Source organism: Macrobrachium nipponense, chromosome 34, assembly GCF_015104395.2.
Source record: "Macrobrachium nipponense isolate FS-2020 chromosome 34, ASM1510439v2, whole genome shotgun sequence".
NCBI classification, from domain to species: Eukaryota; Metazoa; Arthropoda; class Malacostraca; order Decapoda; family Palaemonidae; genus Macrobrachium; species Macrobrachium nipponense.
This window is the reverse complement of record NC_061095.1, coordinates 3,773,241-3,782,502: the sequence shown is the minus strand read 5'-3', so window position 1 is coordinate 3,782,502 and position 9,262 is coordinate 3,773,241. Positions and strand designations below refer to the sequence as shown.

At 39.1% G+C, this 9,262-nt stretch overlaps 1 non-coding gene across 1 annotated transcript; it reads right to left on the bottom strand.

Annotated features, from left to right (window-relative positions):
* Nucleotides 1-7,596: 7,596 nt before the first annotated feature.
* On the bottom strand, nt 7,597-7,669 carry Trnar-ucg (transfer RNA arginine (anticodon UCG)). Its single transcript has one exon. It is a non-coding gene; the product is annotated as a tRNA-Arg (tRNA).
* Nucleotides 7,670-9,262: the final 1,593 nt, after the last annotated feature.

Here is a 9,262-nt window from a genome sequence, read left to right as displayed (position 1 = left end):
TGTTATATAATTCTGTAGTTATGTAGTGCTGTAGCTCTGTAGTTCTGTGGCTCTGGAGTTCTGTAGTTCTGTAGCTCTGCAGTTATGTGATTCTGTAGTTAATTTTTACCTTAATATTCTCGCTTACTTTTTCTATCACTTTCTTTCTTGACAATTTGTTTTACTACTTTCTTTCTTTCTTTCTTTCTTTCTTTCTCTCTTTACTTTCTTTCCCAACTTTCTTTCTCGACATTCACCAAGGGAGTTTGAACGGAAGGATTAATATAACTATCAAAGGAATTCGATTTCCTCCGTTCTGGTCATTTTCTGAGCGCTCTCTCTCTCTCTCTCTCTCTCTCTCTCTCTCGTCTTTTGGGCAATTGGCCACATCCGATGGGGAGTTCTTCCTCCTCCTTCTCCTCCTGTCTTCCTACGGGACTACGGGAGGAGGAGGATCCCGAGGTGGGATAGTGCCGATAGTTCACCTCGCGTGTGGACTGTAGGCGTTCCTATATATATATATATATATATATATATATATATATATATATATATACATAAACATATACGTATATACACTGTATGTACACATGTATGTATAACCTATCAGAGCATCTGGCTAGAACCCAGGGACGCTAAAATATAATAATAAAAAAACTAATTAAAAGAACGATAAGAAAAGTCAGCCCAAAATCTAACCTTTCTACACCTTTCCACACCTCTCTACGCCTCTCTACACCTGTCCAGGCGACAGGTAACTCATTAACCTTCCCAACAAACAAACATTTGGCCAGCGTGTGCGGTAGGCCTTTGATGCTAATAAGCCCTGTTTAGTCTCATTAGGCTTATAATCAGCCTCTCAATTCATTGATACTCTCTTCTTTTATTGGCGTGGGTCTCCCGCTATTAATTCTTAATGAGGACGTCTCGCTGTGTTTATTTTTATGAAGCGAAATCTTGGACCCCAACTGTCAGGTGGAAGATACCAAGAGATACGAGAACTGAGCGATAATTAGTGACTGGACCACTTCCATTGAAGGATGTGAGTGAACGCTATAAAGACGCTTCTAATTGGTATGATTTTTTTCCCCTGAAGTTTTGCTAAGTCAGAGATGACTAAAGACAATAAATTAAAAGGTATATCTGAGCATACACAGAATTTGGAAAACCTTGAGATAGATTTGCAGAGATGCAGGCTGGTTTAGTTAGTATCTTTTATAGCTATGGATTTTCCCAAGCACTTTGTATTATATAATTAATATTTTCAGATATTAGCATTTCCTGACCATTTTGATATTCCTGACCATGTTTTCTGCGACGTCACTTTTTCCCCAATGAAGCCGTTTTGTTAATCTTACGAATTTCAATGAAAATTTAAATTAAAGATAATTTTATTATTATTATTATTAATTATTATTAATTATTATTATTATTATTATTATTATTATTATTATTATTATTATTATTATTATTATTATTATTATTCTGAGACGTCGATGACTTCAGTTAGTTTTAAATCCAGTTTGTGATATTAAACGAATTTATAGAAACGAACAAAATGCCATTTCTCACTGGAAACATTTCCATGGAGATGAAAACCATATTTCTAAGACAGTATTAAGATTTTATTATGAATATAGATATTATGGATGTACAGCTCCCGAGCTGATCGGCTTCGCCCAAATTGATTAATTTTCGCACATTCGTCGCTGCTAAGCACCTCCTTCCGCTTCCCGTTTTCGCAGTTCCCAAGGAAAAAAAAAATAACTACCCTTTTAATTTCTCATTCTGATCCTTGAGAAGCTCGCCGACGAACAGCCTCAGGCGCTAATTAAAAGACCGTGACGCCGTGATGAGCTACTGGCTCTAATTACATTACGGACTAGAGGCGCTCAGCGCGGGAGCATGCCCTGAAACAAATCATAACCAGCGGTTTGTCTGTCCGTCCCGCTATGTAGAAGGACTTATAATCCTTGCATAAAATAATCACAGTAGATGCACGTGACTTCATTAAATAAGCAAGCGAATACCACAGGAAAATGATAGGCAGAAATCCAAGCGCTTTCGTCTTTGTTAAGACATCATCGTCAAGGGACGAATCCTTGACGATTTCTTAACACAGACGAAAGCGCTTGGATTTCTGCCTGTCATTTTCCTGTGGTATTTACTTGCTTATTTAATGAAGTCACATGCATCTACTGTGATTTTTCAAGCATATATATATATATATATATATATATATAATATATATATATATCTATATATATATATACTATATATATATATATATATATATACACTAAAAAACTACACAGTTTCTTTAACTCCCCTACGCGTGCAAATATTTAAATTGATTTTTTGGAAGGATACAGAAAATAATGTCCTTATACCTGCATAAACAGACATAGCTGGCTTGCTATAAGGACCGTCTGTCTTTCTATCTATCTATCTGTCTATCTGTCTGTCTATCTATCTGTCTGTCTGTCTGTCTGTCTTGAACGCACGGGACGGGAAGGAAGAAAAGACAAAAGATAAACCGACCAAAGAAAAAAAAGAAAAAACCGCAGTTTTCTCATACTCTGTCTCCTGCTCCAGACGCCCACGAATTTCATTCATAATTTTCTCAGCCCTCTGTCAAGAGACCCATTCATCCGTAGCCAAGACCAAGGACAGCCTAGATGTGTCTGTCTGTGTCTCTCTTGAGTGTTTTTCGATGCATGTCTGTCTGCTTAGCTGTCTTTTGTTTGTATGTCTGAATGTCTTTCCCCCCCCTTTTGATGGGTGCTGTTGAATTTCTTAAAGTTCTCCTTTGTTTATATTCTGTCTTTTTTCTGTCCCGTTTTCATTTTTATCCGTCTGTCTTTTACTGTCAGTTTCTCCTTCTATTTCTGCTTCCCTGTTTCTTAGTTTTAACGGGAAAGCTTAGCTTTCATCTTTTTCCTACCTAGAACTTTCTTCCTAGTCTCTTTCTCTCTCTCTCTCTCTCTCTCTCTCTACAGATAAGTGAGCACACGAATGTCTCCTTGGATGGACTAACAAGTCTTTGAGACATCCTAATCCTTGTACCTCTCTCTCTCTCTCTCTCTCTCTCTCTCTCTCCTCCTTTGCATGCCAATTATCGTCTCCCGTCTGCTGACCCTTCACTTATCGGCTCTCTTCATGTTTCCTCCTAATCACTCCTCCCTTTATTCCATCTCACCATCTCCCTCTTTCGCATCCGAAGGCTTTCTTTATCTTATCTCCCTTTGCATCCACTCCTTCTTCATTCTCTCCTTCTTCGTCTTCTTCCATCTATCCTTCTTCCTCTACGAACGGATCCTGCATACGAACGAGCCAGAAAGGAGACGAACTAGTCGTCATTATGTGGGGAGATTTGCCTCCCTGTTTTACGACTGTTTTGGGGGGTTCGTTCCTTCGGGCTGGGGGCTGGGAGTTGGGGACTGGGGATTGGGGGGAAGAGAAATTGCTACTTTTGTTACTTTTTAAACTCCACACACACACACACACACACACACACTCCCAGGGACGTCTGAGAAGTGGCCACGCCCGAATGGATTTCGGTTACTTGAGGTGCGATTTTCTGAAATTGGTTTTTTTTTTTTGTTTTTGTTTGTGATTTGGTTACTGTCTGTTCAGGGTTCCAGTGTCCATGTGATTTCAACTCTCTTTAAATTGGGGGTTGGGGGTGGTTGTCGAAATTAGGTTTATAGGTTTAATTTTGAGGTTTAATGCTAATTTGTCTCGGGTTGCATTACCAGGGTAATTTAACTTTTCAAGTTGGATTAATGAAACTGGGTATCATAAAATAGGGTTTTGAGATTTGATGTCAATATGTCTAGGGTTGCAATGTCTGGGTGATTCAGTTTGTCAAGTGAGGTTAATGAAATTGGGTATTGTAAAATTGGGTTCTGAGATTGAATGCCAATTTGTCTAGGGTTACAATTGTAATGTCTAGGTTTTTAAATATCAAGTGAGGTTAATGAAATTGGTTATTGTAAAATTGGATTCTGAGATTGAATGCCAATTTGTCTAGGGTTACAATGCCTGGGTGATTCAGTTTGAGATTAATGAAATTAGGTATTGTAAAATTGGGTTTTTAGATTTGATGTCAGTTTGTCCTAACTTGTAGTTACTAGGTGATTTAAATTTTCAAATTTAGCTGTACGAAATACGATCTTGAAATGGCCTTCTCGTGATCTTTAACCTTCTGGCCACAGAAGAATAATCATTTTGGCGTTTTTTTTATTTTGTAAAATGTAACAGAGTTTTTTTGTGGGGAGAAAATAATACAGAGAATTAAGAAAAGAAATATATGTTAAGAAAAGGTATGGCATAATGACATTGATGGTATTAGTAGACTACAACGAACATCTACATCACGAAAAGTCTTCTGCTAGATACACATCCCAATCTTTTTCATTCTTGTTATTAAATAGCCGATTACACATTACCCCAAATTCTGCCCGTGAGGAAGGATGGTGGAATTCAGGGAACATGTGGGATAAGGAATTCCAAAAGTTCCTACAGTGAGCCAATTAAAAACATTACTTGAGAATTCAATCTAACACCTATACTTACTAACCTTGTTAGTTATCAGTCTTTATCGTCTCTCTGCGTTTCTATAAGAGTGCTTTTAAAATTTAATCTAAAACCAATACTTACCACCTTATCTTACCTTAAATAACATATGACCCATTAATCTTCACCATTTAGGGAAACTTTAAACACGGCTCGGTGGTGGCCTGCCCTAAATCGTTGCCAGACGTATGATTATGGCTAACTCGAACCCTCAATGAAATAGGAACTACTTAGGCCAGAAGGCTGCAATTTGGCATGTTTGATGATTGGAGGGTGGATAACCTACACACACCAATTTGCAGCCCTCTAGCCTCAGTAGTTTTAAAGATCTGGGGGCGGACGGGAAAAGTGCGGATGGAAACTAAAAGAATCATCCATTTGCACAGTCTGACCGTCTGCAATAAACCAGATCTTCTTCTTTAAAACGAAAAAAAGACGGTTTGAGCAGTCCAGACCCCCAGGCTAAACCTGGACTGACTCATGCAAACGTGATCCAGACTCATTACAAGGGGACATGTCTCCTGCACCAGACGAAATGATAAAAAACGTCTTTTGATGGTTTAACCTGGCACGTCTGTTTAAGGGCAGGAAAATGTTCTTGGTACAATGATTCCAGAAAGAGAGAGAGAGAGAGAGAGAGAGAGAGAGAGAGAGAGAGAGAGAGAGAGAGAGGTGTTGAAAACGATGCCCATAAGACGTGGTATAGCCTGTTGTTTATTGGATAATTCAGATGAGAGAGAGAAAGAGAGAGAGAGAGAGTTTAAAATTATGCACAAAAGAAATAGATTTTTTTGGTAATTCAGGTACGAGAGAGAGAGAGAGAGAGAGAGAGAGAGAGAGAGAGAGAGAGAGCAAGGGAAATTGAGAGAGTCAGATGTTTAGAATTTGCAAAAATCAAGAGAGAGAGAGAGAGAGAGAGAGAGAGAGAGAGAGAGAGAGAGAGAGTTTAAAAACGACGTTCATAAGAAATAGCATTATCTGTAGCTTTTTGATAATTCAGGTACGAGAGAGAGACAGAGAGAGAGAGACAGAGAGACTGACTCCTCCCAGTCATTTGATGACCTAATTAATTCCTGTAGGTGCACTACAAGAGTACCACCCGGCCTCTCCCACACTTCTTAGCCACCCCCAAACCACCCGCCCCCCTCCTCACGCCCACCGCCCACGAAAGAAATGGAGAAAGGAAGGAAGGAAGGCTGCCAATCAGTTCTCAAGAAGTCTTCTACCTGTTCCGGAGGAAGCGTAGAAAAAAAAAGGAAAAGAAATCCAGAGGAAAAAAAAAAAAAATTAGGCTCCAGAGGACATATTGCGGTTATGGCTTTTTTAACAAAGATAATACCCGTCTAGGACTCGTTCTGAACCCGTTCCTTTGTAGTTCCGGCGATTTGTCGATTAAGGAGAGAGAGAGAGAGAGAGAGGAAGAGGATGGGGGATATCCTTTCTTCGAAAAAGGTATATAGTACTTCCTTGAAGGATTGACTCCCTCAATCCTTTCTCTTCGGAAGATTGAAGGGAAATCCTATTCGCCCGTCGTAATGAGAGAGAGAGAGAGAGAGAGAGAGAGAGAGAGAGAGAGAGAGAGATTTAGCACGATATCTCTTACTTTTTTTTATTCCATTGTGGTGTCAAATTATATATGAGAGAGAGAGAGAGAGAGAGAGAGAGAGAGAGAGAGAGAGAGAGAGATTCTCTCAAATCTGGTCTCAGCAATGCACGAAAACTCAGAATGTCATCGTGCAGGAGAGAGAGAGAGAGAGAGAGAGAGAGAGAGAGAGAGAGTAGAAAAAAATCTATCAGAATTGGTCTCTCTCCTCTCTCTCTCTCTCTCTCTCTCTCTGATGACTCCTTGTCAGAATGGACAAACCAAAACTGAATATATAACTTAGCAGACAATTGAATAAACGAATAAAAAACGGTAGAGAGAGAGAGAGAGAGAGAGAGAGAGAGAGAGAGAGAAGACGAATCAAACTGAAGGAAAAGAGAGGACATCCTTCTCCATTCAAAGTAGGAATCCTCCCAAAGGATTCATTCAGGAGCCAATTTCCTATATCCTACGGAAGGAGTATATCTTGTCAGTGTCGTTATCGACGGTAATTCTATTACTTCTCTTGCGCATCCGTCCCATATGTTGCAAACGACGAGGACGGGGAACGGAGGACCGGATTGATTGTTCTTGAGGTTTGGGAGTTCTGTCACGTCCTCTCTCTCTCTCTCTCTCTCTCTCTCTCTCTCTCTCTCTCTCATTCCAATGAAAACTATATTGCTGTACTTGATAGATTTTTTCGAGTAAATATGTAACAAATTCAAATCAGCCCTTTTCACATTTCTTCCCCATAAGTATGTGGAGTCCAAAGGTCCACACCAAGTCCCTTTATACGCTCCAGGACCTTACAACACTTACAGGTAGTCGCAATAACTTATAACAAACCCCTGTATACACTTAACACCTTATAACACTTACAGATAGTCTCAATAACTTATAATAAACCCCTTATACACTCAACTTATAACACTTATAGGTAATCCTAAAGAATACTAAGACCAGTTTCAATAACTTATAAAGTAATATTAATGGAATGTAGGTTCGAACCCTGTAACGGTCGGAAAAAAGTTATTTTTCCAAAACTTACAGTTTATAGATCTATAATATGTGGAACAAGATATATGATTAACTAGATGGATGCTATCAACTATGATATCTATATATCTGAAACTTTTAAGTAATACGATTTTCAACTGAAAACACTGAAATCCGAGAGGAAACGGAGAAGAAATGAGTGGTTCGAACCCACCCTGATGAGGACACTGGGTTGTTACTATAACAACCAACTCTCAAGCATCAGATATATAGATTTTATAGTCGATAGCACCTAACCTCTCACATTTCTTGTTCCACGCATACTAGATCTTTGGAATTATAATCAGACATATAGGTTTTATAGCTGATAGCACCATATCTCTCACATTTCTTGGTTCATGTATAGATCTACAAAGTATAAGCGATAGAAAAAAAAAAAAAAAAAAAAAACAGTTTTCTTCCGACCGTGGCAGGATTCGAACCTGCAATCTTCGGATCCGAAGTCCGACGCCTTATCCGTTAGGCCACACGGCCTCTTAATATCTCTGTTAAATTACTTTTATAAGTAAATCAAGTTGCCATTATTCCCCAAGAGTGGTAAGTCTTGCAGGGTCTTCAAGTGTCTAAGGGACATGTTGTGGACCCCTGGACTCCTCAAACCTAGAGGAAAAAATGTGAATTTAAATTATTTTTATAAGTAAATTATGTTGCCATTATTCCCCAAGAGTGGCTTATAAGTCTTGCAGTGTCTTCAAGTGTCTAAGGGGGCCCCGTTGTGGACCCCTGGACCCCGACAACCTACAGGAAAAAATGTGAAACTGAATGATAATTTTTAACACATATTTATTTACCTTATTTATCTTTCATCCATATCTATTCTTTCTAATATCTATTTTAATACTTACTTTTTAACACAGTTATTTATCTTATTTATCTTTTATCCATATCTATTCTTTCTAATATATATTCTAATACTTACCCAGTATTTATTTTCAATAGCTCATTGCTTAAACATTCCCCGATTCTCCTTTCAAATCAAAAGTAATATAAAAATGGTTAAGTAAAGGATATTGTCATCATAATGGAAAGCTATACACTTAACAATGAGTTCACTAAAGCCACTTCAGTTTACACAAGGGAAGATGCTGATATAGCTGAATAATTGCCTACCCTTTGCTCTATCCCTTTTTTCAGGGCCAAGGACACATTACCTTGAGTATACCAAACAGACAGGTATGTGCTTACTAGGAATGCAACCAGAAATAATTTTAATTTACTGAATTCCAATTCGTAATATGTCAAGGAGGTTCAGTAATGAATTATACCAGTGAGAAATGAAAAGTCTCTCTCTCTCTCTCTCTCTCTCTCTCTCTCTCTTCTCTCTCTCTCTCTCTCTCTTGTTTATTTATTCATTTGCAAACTTGACTATCGACCACCATTTCCAAACCTCAAAGACGAAAAGTAACTACGTACAAGAATCTGACCTGCATCTCACGGTGCATCCTTCGAAGAGGATACTTTTGACGGTTACACCCTCCGGGGGACTCTCTCTCCACATCCCGAGATTTCCCTCTTACGGGATGTTGTTTAGGGGATCCTCAGTAGGGCAGCATCAGCAGCATCCTGCCCCTGGGGCAGGATCTCCAGGGGCAGGATCTCACCCGGAGTTGGCCTCCTCCGTCACGCTCAGTGGACATAAGATCAACCCCGAATTAGATGTGTAAAACATTATTGATTTCCTGCGCTTGTCTTTTCAGTTCAAAGGGCGCCGACCTCCTGAAGAAGGACGGTTTTTTTTTTTTATCTGAGGATTGAGTTCCTATGCTAGTCTGGTCAGCTCGAAGGGCGATGACCTCCTGAAGAAGGGTTTTATGTGAATTATGTGAATAAAACAATTGCTTTCCTGTGCTTGTCTTGTCAGTTCGAAGGGCGCTGACCTCCTGAAGAAGGAAAGTTTTCTCATTTGGAGATTTCGATCTTGGGGTTCTCTTGTCAATTCGAAGGACTGTGACCTCCTGAAGAAGGGTTTCATGTAAGGGTATGGAGGAATTGATACGTGTGATTCTTATGAATGGAAAAAGTGATTCTTATGAATGGAAAAAGTGTAAAGTGTTTCTCTTTTGCTGA